The sequence below is a fragment of the Gallus gallus genome, chromosome 2 (genome assembly GCF_016699485.2).
Source record: "Gallus gallus isolate bGalGal1 chromosome 2, bGalGal1.mat.broiler.GRCg7b, whole genome shotgun sequence".
NCBI lineage: Eukaryota > Metazoa > Chordata > Aves > Galliformes > Phasianidae > Gallus > Gallus gallus.
The window spans coordinates 30496948-30513856 of NC_052533.1; the positions used below are offsets into that span (position 1 = coordinate 30496948).

At 41.7% G+C, this 16909-nt stretch overlaps 1 protein-coding gene across 2 annotated transcripts in view; it reads right to left on the minus strand.

The window, feature by feature from the left end:
* The window catches only part of CDCA7L (cell division cycle associated 7 like), a 66196-nt gene that overhangs the window by 31015 nt on the left and 18272 nt on the right, over window positions 1-16909 (minus strand). Inside the window, exon 1 of one of the 2 annotated variants that reach the window (NM_001030982.3) lies at window positions 7675-7904. The exons of the other annotated variant lie outside the window; for it this stretch is intronic. The gene's annotated coding sequence lies outside the window, so the exon portion shown is untranslated. Of the gene's footprint in view, window positions 1-7674; window positions 7905-16909 lie in introns of those variants that run through there. 2 annotated transcript variants of the gene reach the window in all.

Consider the following 16909-nt stretch of genomic DNA (forward strand, 5'->3'; position numbering starts at 1 on the left):
AGCATGGCTGACCTCCAGGACAGGCTGTGTACCTACTGTGCTCAAAGAAATTGAGGACAAACATCCCTGTGGAACTCAAACACTTAGCAGATACTAAATACTTATTCTCAAGCATTAACTCTCTTGTGAGCATGCAGAAACACAGAGGATTGAGTAGTCCTATTGAAAATGCAAGGACAGAGCAGGTTTGTGTAAGCACAAGCTCTCTGCCTCACCCTCATGCAGCAGTAGTCCAGTTCCAACTTTGCTTACCTCCCTCTGTACAGCTGGCAGGGCACTAGCTCTCTCCATTGGTAGGACATGAAAAAAGCAGGCTGACCTGGTAGCTGTCTTTTCCTTCTTCCCACTGATCACCTCTCCCTGCAGCAATGTATCAGCCCAGCACCCCTTCTGTCCTTCTCCCATGGGTTCTTGGTAGAAGACTTTTTTTTTTCCCCATCATTCAGAGGGTAACCAATAGGGCTGGACTGGAGAAGTGGCATGCCAAGATGAGTTCTCACAACTCAGAAGAGGAGGTGGTGATAGCCACAGCAGAAGTAATACGTCTCAGAATCATTTATCACCAGCAAAACAGTGATTTAAGGAAACTCAAGTTTGTCAAATTAGTCAGAGATGTTGTTCTAGCTCAGAAGACAGCCTGACAGACATATTCTTCCTGATAACCAGTTAAAGAGGCAGCCATCTCTAGCGCATACATTTTCCCTCCAGTCTTCACAGTGCTATGATACACTTTCATTAAATCTTGTTGAACAGTGAGGGTGCAAGGTGGTCTCCAGTGGCAAATCTATGCCATGTCTGCCTAAGGAGTTCAGCACAGCCCAAAGCAGCATGAGTTCCTTCTCTGCCAGAGCTGAACAGGGTTCTGTGCATGCAACCTGCCTAATGCAGGAAAGCATATCTTTAAACAGGATATTGTATAGATTAGGAGGTATTAAGGTTTGTATTGGCTTAAACATAAGCATGCTATGAAAAGTACAGTTTCATTAGTGTTTTGATAAGATCTCTTTCAAGAGCCTGGCAATCCATCTGTTAGGCTCACACCTAGCCACCACCCCCACCTTCTGCCTCCTGCCTATATCAGGATGAGTTTCACTAGTTTGTCAGTGGGTACCATTCCTTTTCAGTAGGCATCATGTTTCTGTTCTTTTGATAACCCCAAAGAAGAAACGACACTTTGTGATCTCTACAACCAGTTGTTACAAGAGATGAACATTTTGTAAGGTGCAGCCCTGGCGAAGAGCTACATATGAGAAACACCTTCAAGGCTCTTACCAGTATGCCATATCTCCAGCATTATTATCCCCCCAAAAAATCTTTTGCTATGAAAATAACCAGACCAATCACCCTGAAGCCAGTTCTGTAGCCGTACTTTGATGTCTATTCTTTACATTGGTTACAGAGAAATGAGAGCATAATACATTTGCTTGTTTGGTCTAGCAGGCTCAACTACCTTGAGCCAAACAAATAAAGCACGATTTTTAAACAGCCTTTTGCTTCCTGTAGAATACTGCTTTGTTTGCCATCATTGTTTGGCAAATAGGAAAGGGCTTATCTCTCCTTCACAGAAACTATTGCAGCTATAGAAGAGCTCCAGAAACTTGTCAGTCTTTACTAAGAAAAAAAAATATTGGTTTAACTGCATTTGCCAGGAAATTATCTGAACCTTCAGAAAGAGAGAAGGTGTAAAAATCAGTTTACTGGACTATGCCATTCTTTCAAGGTTTCCAGCATTCTGTTTAAATTCAAGGATCTTATCAGGTACATTTTCAAGAGGTAGATACAGTAACCCTTATCATTAGGCCATTCCCATATTAGATATTTTTTGGTTTGTTGCAAAGTTAGTATTCCCCTCTCCAATGCAATGCGTACCATATTTATGTTTGATTAATTTGTGATTAAATTTAAAGTGACTACATCTGGGTTCTAGCAGATGGAGGTAAAGGCATAGCTTTGACCCTAGTTACAGTTTTGTTTAACCCCCTCTAGAGAAACATAGTTACTGTGCATTAATATACAGCCTTTCACCACCAGGCCTGTTAGTGTATGTTATGGACTAATAATAATAATTATATTGTCAAAGAATTCAAACTGCATAACAATGCAAGCTCCTCTGAAAAGTGACGCGCTATAGGTAATGAAACCTACTTTTCTTTACGCAGTCAGCTCAAGCCTCTTTCCGAGCAAACTGGCATTAAATAAATAGTAGGCCTGGTTGCCCCCTCCTCCAGGAGAAGCCACAGGAGGGAGCAGAGTAGGAGGAAACCCCCAGGAAGTTTGTCCTTGTTGAGGCTGTGCTTGAGCTTTTCTCCTCACGTGCATGTGAAGGGGAGGGAAAAAAAGGTGGCTCACCTGAAGGAGATGCTGGTGAGCGTCTGAGGCAGGTTGGGAGAGGAAAGGTGTGCTGCTCTGACACACTGTTGTTCCTGTGGACTGGGTAACGGCCCACCACTGCTTCCTCTCAGCTCAATGCTGTGGTCAGGCTGTGCACAGGGACTTTGTTCTGACTTAGACTGGCATTAGCAACCCACACGTCTCCAGAGTGCAGCACCCCAGCTCTCCATACCACCCATCAGATCAGTATACCTAATTCTGGGCATACACGATTCAACTACGTTTTCCACCAGGATTTCATTAATCCTTCTCCTATGAAACTGCCCCCCCTCCTAAACCTCTCTCTCACGTACATCCAGGTAAGCTCAGCACACCGGCTGAATCACCCGGTCCCCACACGGCTTTCCCAGGAGCCCGCCTCCCGGCCCGCCGCCCTTCCGTGCTGCAATGGCGCCATCTGCTGCAGCGCAGCCGCAGTACTCTGTGCCCCAGAGTGTCGGGGCGGGCGGGCCGTCACTGACACCAGCTTGGCTGCTGGTGTCTAAAGCTCTGTGCCCCAAAAGAGAAGGCTCTGCTACACCCGGCCTCTGGTCCCTGGGCCACTCCTTCCCCTCCCTAGGGAGCTGCCTGGCCGTAGTAATGCTGCACCAGGGAAGGAAGGTAGGCAGGCCTCAATGTAACAGGGAAACTAGGTAAAAAGGTCTGCTCTTCCTCAGAGCAAGAGGCAGGTGGAACAATGATCACCACTGAGGCAAGAAAATAACCAGGATCTGAAACATCTCTAAGAAAAAAAAAAAGTCCTATAAAAAAAATACCAGAGAGACTTATTTTGTTCTGTCCACCCCTGGCAGTCAGAGAAACAACAGAAAACAACTTGTCCTACAGCACACTGTACTGTACTGTTCCAATTTCTCCTCCTACTTATATTGGTATAAAATCAAGAAGGCAAGGGAATTACACAGGTAAAAAACCAGCATTACCAGCTCCTAGGTCTCTTGAAGTATTACTGAACCCTACTGCTGATCCTTCTTTGTCTGCCTGTTAGAGAGACTGTTAAAAAGGCACATGCATTTATCCATAGCACACTGTATCACGTGAAGAGGTTCTTTCATTGGCTTTGATCTTTCCTTTTTCTTTTATTATTTCTTTGAAGAAATGCAGGATTATTACCTCAATCTAGCCAGCTGGCCTGCTGGGGCTCCCTTTGCTACATCAGGGGTTTCTCTTTTTTCTAATCCTCTCTTTATGGATAGTTCTTCTCTACCTTCTAACAACTCTTGGCTAAAGAGTGTATTTTGTTATTACTACCTGTTGTTTAGAAATTCATTTTATTTGGTGTAGGTGTTGTTAATTGTTCACTAATGAAAACCTTACTACAATCCATGCAGGTCAGGATTATGCTGGTCTTCACAGCAATTAACCCTTTCTTCCTTCCTGTTCTCACTTAGATTCCCTCTAGCACTTCTCAGTTCTTAAATATCAAGCCCATTTCTACTTTCTGGAGGACCCAAGGTAGAAGTTTCTATACAACTACACATAGCACCACAAAGCTTGCCTTTCTAAAGTCTCACATGGGAAGAAAGAGCTGGAGGTTTTGTAATTTGCAAGAAGTTCGTGCATAAAATACATTAATGTCTGAGGGAAATCCTGGAGCAAGAGGCGTAGGGTGAGCCTACAGTTGTATAAGAAACTGAGATTGTTCTGTTCCAGAAACGTGGATAACTTCAAGGCAGGAGAGACTCTATACTCCTAAGGATTCTGTGTATTCCTCTATCTTATAAATGCTATTCAGATGCAGTACATGCCCCCCCTTCACACGTGTAGAATGAAGAACATGCCATGCTTTGAGAAGTTCACCACTTAAGAGAACAAAGGCAAATCAACAACATTAGAAAGACAAAGAACAACAGCTGTACAATGTAATAGAAACACAAAGCTTGTTGGGTACCATTCTCTCTTCCTCTATTTCATTCCCTCTGCATGACCTTGTATCTCAGGAGTTTCTTTACATGCACACCGTCAAGAGTATGAATGGATTTAGGCAGGTGAATGCCCTCAGCCCACATGCTGCCCAGACTATAGGATCTGTGCACATTAAGGTAAAAGCTTTCAGGAGGAAGGTGCAGCACAGGACACATCTCCTGAGGCAGACATGCCCAAGCAGCAGTTCCCTGCTGTCTTTGCTTAGGAGTGGAGTTTTGCCTCCATTTTGCAACTGCTGGAAAAAGCATGAAGCTCCAGCAGCAAAAAGAGGAAGATGCCTCTACTACCCTCACTCTGTCCTTAGAGAAAGGAGAGGAGAGGCAACAAAAGACTGATATGGGACAAGTTCAGAGCTGCCTAAGGAATCATCAAGCCAAACCCCTGACCCTTCAGCCTGAAGTGTGCAGGTGACTCCTTGATGAAGGAATTGCATGTCTCACTTTCAGCTCTGCAAAGGGCAATGACAGCTCAGCTATGGCCTTATATCATTCCCACACCAAGGAGAATTAGAGCATTTGTGAGTTTATGTTTTTTTGTTTGTTTTTCGTCAAACAAGACTTGTTTTTTAGTAACAGTGCCAGAATATCTTCATGCTCTTCAGTACCTTGGATTTGAATAACATGACTCTGAACAGTCATGGTTTGCATGACATGACAAAAGTGAACATAGTGTTCACTTTTCTTCATATATTGAAGAGTTGACAGGAAATGGCCAAAGTAATGCCAGGAATACTACATTTTGCTTCAGGAATATTGCTGCAAGCAAGGAAAAAATTAATACTGAAAAAAGAAAGAGGGAGAAAAAGGGTCATATTAAAGGCCACATAGCCTTTATAGTTTGTTTGCTTCAGTGTTGTCCTGGATGCTGAATACTAAAAATACTAATATTAGTGCTTTAATTAGCTCTAGACCTTCCTGAGTTCCTTTGACAGCTGATTCTATAAGGCTAAAGCATTATGGTACATCACTAGGATGTTATTCAGCTGATCTCTCCATAACCAAAATATAGGTGCCTTTATTATTTTTCCAGCCACCACTGCCAGTTCCGCTGGGTGCCAGACAACAGTGCTGCTGTGCGAGATTGATAGCACCCTGTCAGTCTTGTGCAACCATGTTATTTATTTAGGCTCCAAGCAAAACCAGGTTGGCACTGCACAGAATCATAGAATTGCTCAGGTCGGAAGAGACCTTCAAGATCATCAAGACCAACCACAACCCAACCATACTACCCTAACTAACAACCCTCTGCTAATTCATGTCCCTGAGCACCATAGCCAAAGGGTTTTTAAACACATTCAGGGATGGTGATTTAACATTTCAAAGCTGGCTTCAGCAAAGGCTCCTTTCTTAAAGCAACCAGTATGCAAAAGGAGAAAAAAGAAGGGCAGGAGAACTGTGGCAAACCAAGACTAAAACTAAGTAACATCTCATCACAATGTTTGGAACATATCTTGTATTCACTACTAGTTCTTCTAGTAGTCAGAATGTCTTTAAAATCTTGTTAAAAGGTTTCTTTCATCTTTCTCTGCTCATCACTTTTGATATTTTCCTCTCACTCTCTTCTGCCCTTTCAACTTGTCATTGCTAGGGCTCTTTTCCTCCCCCCACTCAAGCTCACCTCAGCCTAGTTTCAGGGTTACTGCCTGCATGCCCTGAGTCTAGACAGACATCCTGTTATGGTCTAACTGCTTCTAACAGGGCTTCTGCTTCTTTCATTACACCTGGAGCCTCTTCACCCCACTCACTTGTAGTCCCAGCATGACTAGCAGAAACCTACAGCAAACAGAGCTCAGGGAAGTGCCAACATTTTTTTTGCTCAGAGCTCTTCTCAATGCAGGCAACAAATTAGGGAAAGGCAACTCAGTCTAATGGCAGGGAGAAAAAAACATAGTACAGAGAGCCAAAGGCAAAAACTACCTTAAGGCTCGAGTTTTGTTTTTGAGGATCATTGAAGCAACAAAAAACTGTAGGTAGGAGGTTAATTCTGACCTGATTTGCACACTGTTCTGTTTTACTGAAACTTTGGGTGCTAATTTTGGCATTGTACCAGCAAAGCTGCAGATACATTTGGGTATCTCATCTCACCAACTGCCTAATGCTCTTGCATTAGAAATTGGCAGTTTGTTTTTAACCAAGGCATGATCCTGCTAACAGGATGCTGAAAACTTTATGAGGGGGAAGCAGTAGTTAGTTTGCTGTTGTTTTAAAGAGTTTGCCTTAAGGGTATGATATGCTCTGCAAGGTTTAGCATAAACACATCAGATCACATAGCCACATACTTCCTTTTGGCTTAAGACTTCTATGTTAATGGCTGCTACAGAGCAGCAGTCACTGGTTTAATAGACTTTGGTTGGACCTCCTTCTAGTTCAGAGAAGATGATGAAAATAATTTTCTTTTGATGCTTTCACAGTCCATTTGTCTGAATTTAACTTGATTCTCTCTTTTGAGGTTTGTAGTACATTTTGGGATGGTCCTTAAAAGGCCCTTAACATGGTCATTACCAAGAAAGATTCGTCCCAGTCTCTCTTCTTTGTAAAAGAGACATGTTCTGGGACTCAAGCAGTAATGCCTGTTTGGGCATTCATAGACATCTGATATTCTTTTTGCAAGATGCAAATTGATAGCAATGTAGAGTCAAGTGGAAATAATATCTAGAAAAGCCTGTATCCTTCAGTCTAGTAAGGAGCTACACAGCTTATCTTCCACCAGCCTGCTCACTGGGAGTAACTGTTTGTACTGTGGGAACTGTAATACAAAAATCAGAAATCCAACCTAGGAGATAGGAGGCATAAGTTTAAGCTCCACTTCTGTCTAAAGAGAAATCAGTCTTGGGGCTGATGCTGAAAGCGGGGATCATACTACTTCTTCCCTATTTTTTCTATCAAGCTTGAAAATGCTTTGGGGCACGTACTGTTGTAGTGTGCACTGGTATGCCCCAGACCTAGTCAGAGTAGAAAACACAGCTGTGGTAGGAATAGTCAGCTTGAACAGTCATTACAGTCAGTCTTCAGAAAGATTGACACATGCCATGTTAAGAAGTCAATATATAGAATAATAGAGTCACAAGGTTGGAAAGGACCTACAAGATCACTAGTCCAACCCCCCTCCCATTACTACCACAATCTAATGAACCATATCTTATAGCTCCTCATCCAGGCACCTCTTGAACAGTGCCAGGGACAGCAACTACACCAATCCCCTGGGCAGGCCATTCCAGTGCCTGCTATTTATGCATATAGCGCCTGTAACACAATGGAAAGTGGAACAAGAAAATAGAGCAGCAAAGTCTCAAGCCACAGTGAGTAATGATCCACACAAACACAACAGCAGGCACAGAAATAAGGGAAAGAAGCTACTTACTTTCAGAAAGCCTGTAAGATTCTCAGGTAGGCAGGGATCTCCAGCAAGATACCCTCACCTCCACTGCCAACCCTTAAATGAGGTCTGGGAAGGGGTGGATCCTGGCTCCAGACCTTCCCATCACTCAGGTGCATTGCAAGCACCTGAACTCCCCTGGGTTGGCTCTGCCTTCCCAACAGGTGCTCAATTACTGGTTGAAGCTGTGACTTAGCATTTCCACTACAGCACCTGAAGGTGAAATTCAGTATAGACGTCAGAGGGTTTTTTAGATTGCATGCAAAATAAAGCACATATGAAATGAAGCAGGAGTGGCACCTGTGAATCCTAATTTCCAGGAACTTTGGATAGACATATAGAGACAAAAATCTAGCAGTAACAGTGCAGGAAATAAAGTGTAGCTAATTTAAAATACCTTTTTAATCACATAATCGGCTTTCCTATGTGAATACAAAGGCTTCTGAAAGGGGAGATTTTGTTTCCCATAATAGTAATTTTTTTTTTTGCTATTAACTGCTCTTTTTATCCTTCTCCACTTCTGGACTAAATGAGTGATGTGGAGACACATGACTGGCTTGGTGAAATCAGCCACTTAGCAACACTGAGACCAGATGCCCATGCAATAGAATGCCAAAGGAAAGTGCTGGCATCCTCCATGGCTTGGAAAAATGTCTGAGTCTAACGATTCCATGGCAACCTCCTCTGCAGAAGCTTCAGGACTACAATCATGGCCCATGGAGAACTGCACCTAGTGGCGAACCCTCAGGTTGCAAGTCTGGTGCTCTGTTGGCTTTTGTCCAGCTGTTACTTTGGCTAAAGTGATGGGATCTTCTTGCATGTGCAAGAAAACAAACAAAACAAAACAAAACAAAAAAACCCAAACCACTGTTTTTCTGTTCTCCCCTTTTCACTAATGGGGTGAATTAGACAAAAATAAAATAATTTAAAAAAAAACAACAGTATGCCTGCTGTCATACTGGTAACAGCAAAGAAGTTTTACCATCTGAGGATTTCATTGTTTACTCCATAGCACAATTTGCTTCATGTAGGAGACCAGCAGCTTAATGTGAGTGCTTAATGTGAACTACTTACGTAAATAGAAAAAGTAAACTTTCAGCCTTTCCTTCTGAGAAGATTGAAACTGTAACTAAATTGAATCCACATATTCAAAGTGGAAAGGAAATACAAAAGTTCAAAGGATATTTTGCTTCTAAAGTCTTAGCTTTTAAGCCAATTTCATGAGCCTTGGTGGTTGAGAAATGGTCTGTGGATATTGGGTGACAAAACTCTAGCATTAAGGGAAATTGACATATTGCTAAAAGATCCAGATAACCCTTCTGCATGCAGGTTTTGGTTATCTCCATAGAGTGAAGCCACTTTGTCACTGATTCCCTGCCATAATCCACCTGGAAAGACACAGTTCATGTCTTATTGCAGAAATGTTACATCAGTGTCATTTTCCAGAACATCCTGATTAAAGAGCAAAGGCAACAGTGTGACTCCCAACATCACATTCATGCTAGGCTATGGGGAAAAAAATGGGCTTTATGGTTCATGCACTTGGCTGGCACTGAAATCGGGCTGAACTTCTGGAGTCTGCCTCAGATTTCCTGCCTATCAGTAAGCAAACAACCCCAGGGAAATCCATGTAGGAAAATCTCCCCTACATCACAACAGCCTGGTCAGAACCTGTGGCTCAGAACTTGGTCCCCCAAGCAGGTGTAGGTGGGCCACAAAGTCATATGTGGAAGCACCACAGGGGATTAAGAACTAAAGAGATAGGGCTGCAAGTGGCAGGAATCAGAGCTAGAAAAGAAGTGAAAGCAACCACTGGATTCAGAGTTGCCTACCGAGAGGAGAAGACGCTCAATCCTGAGGGCCAGGCCTGCATACACAGGGAAAGCTGTGGAGAGGCACGTTGCTGAAAGCTCAAACACCCGCCTGTCATTTACTGAACTGTGAGGAGAAATCTAAATTGCAGCTGAGCGCAGTTACAATGGCTGATTATAATACAGAGCAAAGTATTTCTAGCAACAAAGGCCCTAAGCATATTAATTCATTCAGCTAGTTGCATTGTGTGTAATTCTTGCTTACACTTGCTGTCATGCAATAGAGTTAAAATTTACAATCTTATTGATGTGAGAAGATATTTTTATATATACTACTTTGTTAGCCATTTTGCTTCCTAATAATTAATCAAATCCCCAAAGAAGTATCATGTTGGGGAGTGTGGATTTATTTGTGTTATTAAGCTATTCTAGCAGAGCGTTTCTGTGTGGTAACAGCTCTGTTACAATATGGCCCACTTGTTTTATGACAAGTTACAATTTTCTTGTAATGTTAGCTGCAATTCATCTCAATAATTATGCTAAATTAAGTACTCGTGCACATATAGAAATAAACATTAAATACATTAAAATAAAGTGAGAAACATAATTTAATCTCTCTTAAACTAAATAGAACTGGGATTGCTTAGCAGCCCTCAACTCACTCATCTCAGCCTGGCTGAAGAGCCCCACGGCTTTGGGGTCTCTGGGGAGATAGTGGGTCTGAGAAGGATTTTGTGGGTTCTGATTTTTGTCACTCTCCAGGAAACTTTCCTGCTTTAATGTGCTCAAGCCCTGCTCCCACCCAGGTGTGGCTCTACAGCCCCATGGTCCCTGGGGGCGGCTGTCCCAGAGCCTCCCTGCTCTCCTGAAAATCTCCTTTGTGTTCAGGGCAGCCATGAGATAGGAGAGGCTCAGCCAAGGAGATGTGAAATCCAGAATACAGTCGACATCATGGTCATGTCTCTGCTGAGTGAAGCTGTCCCTTCTGCCTCTGCTCCTCAGTTGGGTGAGCCTGGGGAGAGCCCAGTGCTGTGGAAGGAGATATGGAGAACTCAGTGTCTGTCTGTTTGCCACATACCACTGTCTTTTGTCCCTGGTCAAGACAGTTGATTGCAGAGGGAAGAAGATGCTGTGCTTACTTTCAGCCAGAAGAGATTCAGGTAGATTCCTCTTGTCATGACAGGCTAAAAAATATAAAATACTGTGTCCAGACAAGGACTGTGGATTTGTTCAGTGTGTCCAGGGCCTGAAAAGCAAAGATGATTTATGCTCATTTCCCTGATCTGCATGGCCCATGGAAGCAAATGGGGCCCAGGTGCTGGACCTTGTGTGGAGCTTGCAATTAGGAATTACAGCTGCTGGTAACTCAAGGCTACTAAGGCCAGTGCCTCCATGCTAGACTCTCTGCAAAGCCATGGCATGAAGAAGATCTTGCAGGTTCTGCCATACTAGCATACACCCAGAAGCAGAGGGCATTAGGCCAAGCCAGCTGTGTGCTCAAGTCCTACGGAGAATTGGCACAACACACCTTCCACCATCCTGTGCATTCCCTTGACACATCAACAGACAGAGAAAGCTGTCTGACTGGGGAAGAGGGTGAGAAGGAACACAAGAAGGAAGTAGGGGGGACAACGTGTTGTCCTGTTGTTTTGAAAAGCTGTTTAGTCGTCAAAATAGGAATCACTTAAAGCCTAAAGGTATTTCTTGAATCCATTGTTAGCTTCCTTATAAAAGGGTTGTGTGCTGCTATCTGCTTTTCTTGTCTTATTTTTTCTCTCTTTTCATTACTGTTGAAAAGAATTGTATTAAAAAAAATACTTCCAGAGAGCACTGCCTTCAGGACAGCACTTCTTTAAATGTCTGTTACAAAGGACACCTCTGCTGGGGAGTAGCACCCCAAACCATGTACAGTGTTGAGCACAACTCCATCTTCACCCCTGGAGAAGGAAAGTTGTAATGGAAATGCACAGAAGACCCTCACCTGTGGCAGGTCTGCTGTGAGCCATTGTAATAAACTGCATGGTTTTTTTTCTCACTCTTTTGAAAAGAGGTTTCCCTAGAAACCATTTGTCTGGTAAATAAAGTCACTGTTCAGATTTGCCTAGTACTACTGAAAATGCTTTAATGGCCTTAAAAAATAATGACAGGTTATGTGCCTCTGATTGTCACTATGGAATTTAAACAGTGGCATAAAGGAAATAAGACAAACACCACCAGAAAAGCAAAATACCTGGAGATAAAGGTTTTCCCAAGATCTCTTGCTTCTTGCTGGCCCACTTCCATCATCAGAATTATGCAGTGGGCCAGAAGCACTCCTGGCCCCAGCATTAGCTACAGTCACAATGCCATGTGCAGTGACTACATGGTCACAAGTCAGGGCAAAGCTGCATAGTCTCATAGCTACAACTGGAACTACACTACCTTGTCAAGAGCCACAGAAGAGAGCGAAGCAATGCATGACACGATACTTCTTCTGTGATGCAACATGTTCTTCTATCTGTAAAAATAAGCTGATATGTCCCTAGTAAAGTAGGGATTTGGAGATTAAAAAATATATATATTATTACTATTCACTTTTCCCCAAAAGATCTAGGGTCAAATGTCTCTCTGAAACATCTATTTCTTCTTTTCCTATTGAGCTGAAATGAGTGTTTGCTTACTACATTTGCTCCCCAGGAAGCCAAACCATCCCTCAGATACAGAACACCCTGTGCTGTACAATGAATGATATAACACATATGTATTAGTTGTACTGCTTCTTTTTTTTTTTTTTGGTAGTTTTTTTTCTTCTTTTGAATGCAAGAGACATTGATGAGGCTTAAAAAGACCAAAGTTTTTTGTTTGCTTTTTTTTCCCTTTAAGCAACTATATCATGTTGATACATTTTCAGCATCTAGGAACAGAAGCTACATCAAAGATAAAGACTGGGGTAAGCATGGGTTCACCTACAAATTCTACCAGTGCAAGTGGTTTTGCCCCTGCCAAATGGCAATTCTTTTGCTCTCTCAGTTTGTGCACACATCCAGAGATGCTGTTAAGACCAGTACACACTCCCTGGCTGAGAACATTTTTCCATTTTCCATTTCTATGAGAAGCATCATAATTGTTGGCTTGATTTTGACTGTTTTCAGTGCAATACATGCCATGCACACTTCAGCTTTAAAAGTTTCTTGTATCAAATCTCATATGCTGTGTAGGTAGAAAATAACTTTTCAAGGCTGTTGCTTTACAAGTAATGACAAAACTAGTTATAAACATCTCATTGTCTTAGAGTAAGTTGTTAAGTAATTTCAGGCTCTGAATTTTATTTTCATGATTATCTATTCACTACTGGTGCATCCTACTCACGAATTCCTAACTAAATCCTCAGATCACTCATTTTTATTTATAGTGTTGAATTATTTTGTTTTCCAAACTGGATTTGCTGAAAACTGAAGCCACCTTCACCTTACAGGTGTTCAGGATAAAGGAGTTCTGAAATGCTTTGAGTCAATTGTGATTAGATTTGTGGTGCACTAGATTGCTTGCCGTCAAAATTAATTAAATAAACTGAGAGAGATTGAATTTAAGAAATTACTATCTTTCACAATATTTGGTGAGAATCAACACTTTCCTGAAGAACTCCACGCTTTACAAATGCAGTTTAGTTATTTGAAATTATTTTAGTACCCAGAAATCCATATTTCCTTCAAAAGTTTAGAATGTGTTTCAAATGCAAATCCAAGTAAACAAAACTATTAGGTTCTGAGCCTTTGCTGATGAGGCAGTTGTGAATTATTCTGATCTTCAGAGGCCATGTGCAATCTCTCTCCAAACAATAAAAGGCATATTGAGCTGCACACCAGCGGCTAAACCACCATATAATGCTATGCTTCACCAATCCTAAATACAGTAATTTGATTATTTCCAATGTATTTGGAACTGGTGATTGCTTAGTGCAAATGAGATACTGAAGTTTACTATTTTTGTTGCAATTTACTCATTTCTTCAAGCTTTGCTCAATTATTTTCATTCTCAGTGCTTGTTGATGCACATTGTAATGAAACACCAAAAATGGGTGTCCAAATGCTTTTTCAAATACTGTAATTAACCCTACATTCACATCAAATGCACTTGGTGTGCCATCTGTTACAACACACATAGCATTTGATGTATTTCAGATGACCACTTGCACTACTGCTTCACAGGCATCTTCACCCTTTGTTGTCCTCAGTAGTCGTTTTAGCAACTTTACTAATTAATTCTTCCTTTAGTTCAGTGCAACGTCTAGATCTAGTTTTGGTCTAGTTGGATGGAAGACAACTCACTTTTAAGTTTTTTTTATAAATAAAATTTAATTCACCAGTCATGTCTAGCTCTCTGTATTCCTACTGCATTACATAGAATCATAAAATCATAAAGGTTGGAAAAGACCTTTATGATCGCCTAGTCCAACTACCAACCCCACAATGCCCACTGGCCATGTCCCTCAGTGCCACATCTACACAGTTCTCAAACACCTCCAGGGACAGTGACCCCACCACCTCCCTGGGCAGCCTATGCCACTGCATCACCACTCTTCCCAAGAAGAAAGTTTTCCTACTATCCAACTCGAACCTCCCCTGGTGCAACTTAGGGCCATTACCTCTCATCCTAATTTTTGACATATATTTTACATACATTTGACACATTGTCTAACTTAAAGACTTTGCATATAATACATTTTTTTTATGTAATTGCTATCAGACATGATTTTCTACAGAAAAGCATGCAGTGTGTCTGTCAACAGCTTCCTAAAACAATACAATTGCAATTACAGACCTCTACCACCAAGGTAGTTTAAAGGTAAGTATAGAATACAACTAAAAGATAGATAGATAGATAGATAGAAGGATGGATGGATGGATGGATGGATGGATGGATGGATGGATGGATGGATGGATGGATGGATGGATGGATATTTATACATAATAGATATGTAGCTATATAACTAAATAACTAGCCAAACTACATTTATTTCATGTGATAGTTTAATTCACTTGCTTTTCTTCCTCTTCTCTCGCTTCTGACATGGAGACATTAGAAAGAGAGAGAAATCAGATAAACTTGCATTTATACTGAAGCTCACTAGCAGTATTCATATTACCCACCTAAGTTCACATATTCCTAGTAGCGCTTACATAGCACTGTTTTTATCTCTAGACCTCAGAACTCCTCACAGAAGAGGTGTAATTGTTTCTTCCACAAGCAGCCATACAGCATGCAATAAGGTGATTCCCAGAAGGCTGGTAGCAGAGCTGTAAGGTTCTCTGAGTCCCAGCCATGCTCACTGGGACATCTTACATCCCACAAACTCTGCAGCTCATCATGTAGGATCTGCAGCAATGAGCAAAAGATCTGTCCTTGTGGTCTTTAAAAGGCCCTACTTGAAGTCGAGTAGCTTCTGTGATGTAAAAGCCAGACTGAATGTATGCTGCCATAAAATGCAGGTAGAATTTAACTCCTGATGATTCTCACAGGAACCAAGAAGACAGTCCGGTATCAAAATCAATATTGACGATGTACAAGGCAGCTATGTTAGGGCAGAATAAAGATTTGTAACTTTAAAACTATCCTCAGAAAGGAGGAAGGAGGGAGATTTTTCTTTAGACTAATTCTTAAAGGTGAGAATTTAGGCAGCTACAGAAGAAGGTCTTGTTAAATTCCCACAGTTCCAACTAATGAGCGAGAGTTAAAGAGGATAATGACTGCTTAGCCAACCTCTCGTGCAGAGCTCACTTTCCTGCTAGGCTGACTCACAACAGCAAGGCACCAAGAAAGGTGCTGCCGTGGGGACAGTTACAATGGAGCCATGTGATTCCTACAACCAATTTACTCTGTGGGAAAATCCCAATCCCGTAACTACTACTCTTTCCTGGAGCCTTGTTTTACTTTTCTTTGCCACAGCAGGGGTAACTTTACCCTCTCAATTACTTTGCTGAAGCTCTGCCTGTGAAAATCAGGAGAATGTGGCTGTGGAAGGGGAAATGGATGCTATCACTCCATCACACAGAAAGGTTCCCTTGATGATTGAGCTATCTTTTCTTCCATGACACCAATTTAATTTTCACAGTGATGCATGTATAGGCTGACTCCCGGGGATGTTTAAGAGAGCAGGTAACCTGATTCAGATGAGCAAATGCAGGGGCTGTGTAAGTAGACTATTTGGATCAAACTTTTTTGTATTTTCTTTCATTAAGACAAAAAGAAATTCACCTGGCTAAAAACATCCTTTCCAGCTCGTAAGGAAACACCTTGGGTGCTCCTGAAAGAAAAGGAGTGCTGGATTCACAAACGTGGAGGAAACAATATCTCCCGTTTTCTCAGTAGCTCAGTCATTTGTACATTAACCCCAGAATAAAGGAAATTCAAATCTATTACTCCTCCTTTGTCTGGTTTTTCCCCACACTTATCCTTATGCGTTAGCCACTATTTTGTAAGATATTATGGTAGTATGCAAACTTTATTTAAATTTTGTACTTCATAGAAATATAAATATTAGTATGAATAAAACAATAAAAAAGGTTGGTTTGGCTTCAAGCTCCATTACATCTGGTCTAAGGCTGAGTAGTTTGAAGGAGTAATGTTATTGTTTTGTGGGTTTAGTTGGTTGGTTTGGGTTCTATGTTTTGTTTAGTTTTGTTCTGTTTTGGTTTTGGAGGAAGTGTTTGTCTCACATTAATATCAGGAACTTCTAGGTATGCGCTAGTGTGACCTGCTATAGAGGGTTGAAAGATATAGTCAGTCTTTCTGGCCACCTACGTGCTGGAGACACATTTGTCCCATCTCAAAAGAGGACCTTACTCACTAGGGCAGGGTACCACACTCCTCTGTTATTTAATGAATGCTGTATGCACAGCAGAATGGCTCTGCAGCTGTAACCCAGTGCTTAAGCCAGTCCTGGGAAATGAGTGAGTAGCTACAATCTTCATAATGATGTAGGTAAAGTGGAAATGTCAATAAGGGGTGTTGTAATACAATTGGAGGACACTCACTGGTATCTAACAATATTTCACAGTGTCCCAGATAAATCTGGCATTCATTTTACTCTAGTTCCATTCGTAAGGGTGGACAACCCTACCCTGATTGCAAATCCTTCTGTACCTCAGAACATTTTTTAATTTTTTATTCACATTTCTGAGTTAATAAAAAGTGCCACTGTCAATGAGCACTACAGGTGCACAGATTACCTTGTACCTCCAGACAGTACTGTATAAACATCGCAACTCCAGGGCAAGATGGCTCTTGCCTCCAGGCATCTTGATCGTAATCAGTTTGAGCTGTGCAGGCTCTCTAGTGGTTCACTTACTGACTAGACTGCACAATTACTTGGGACTTTCCTATGTTATCTTCAAGACTCTCCTACACTGTGGGGTGAATATCTTCAGCAC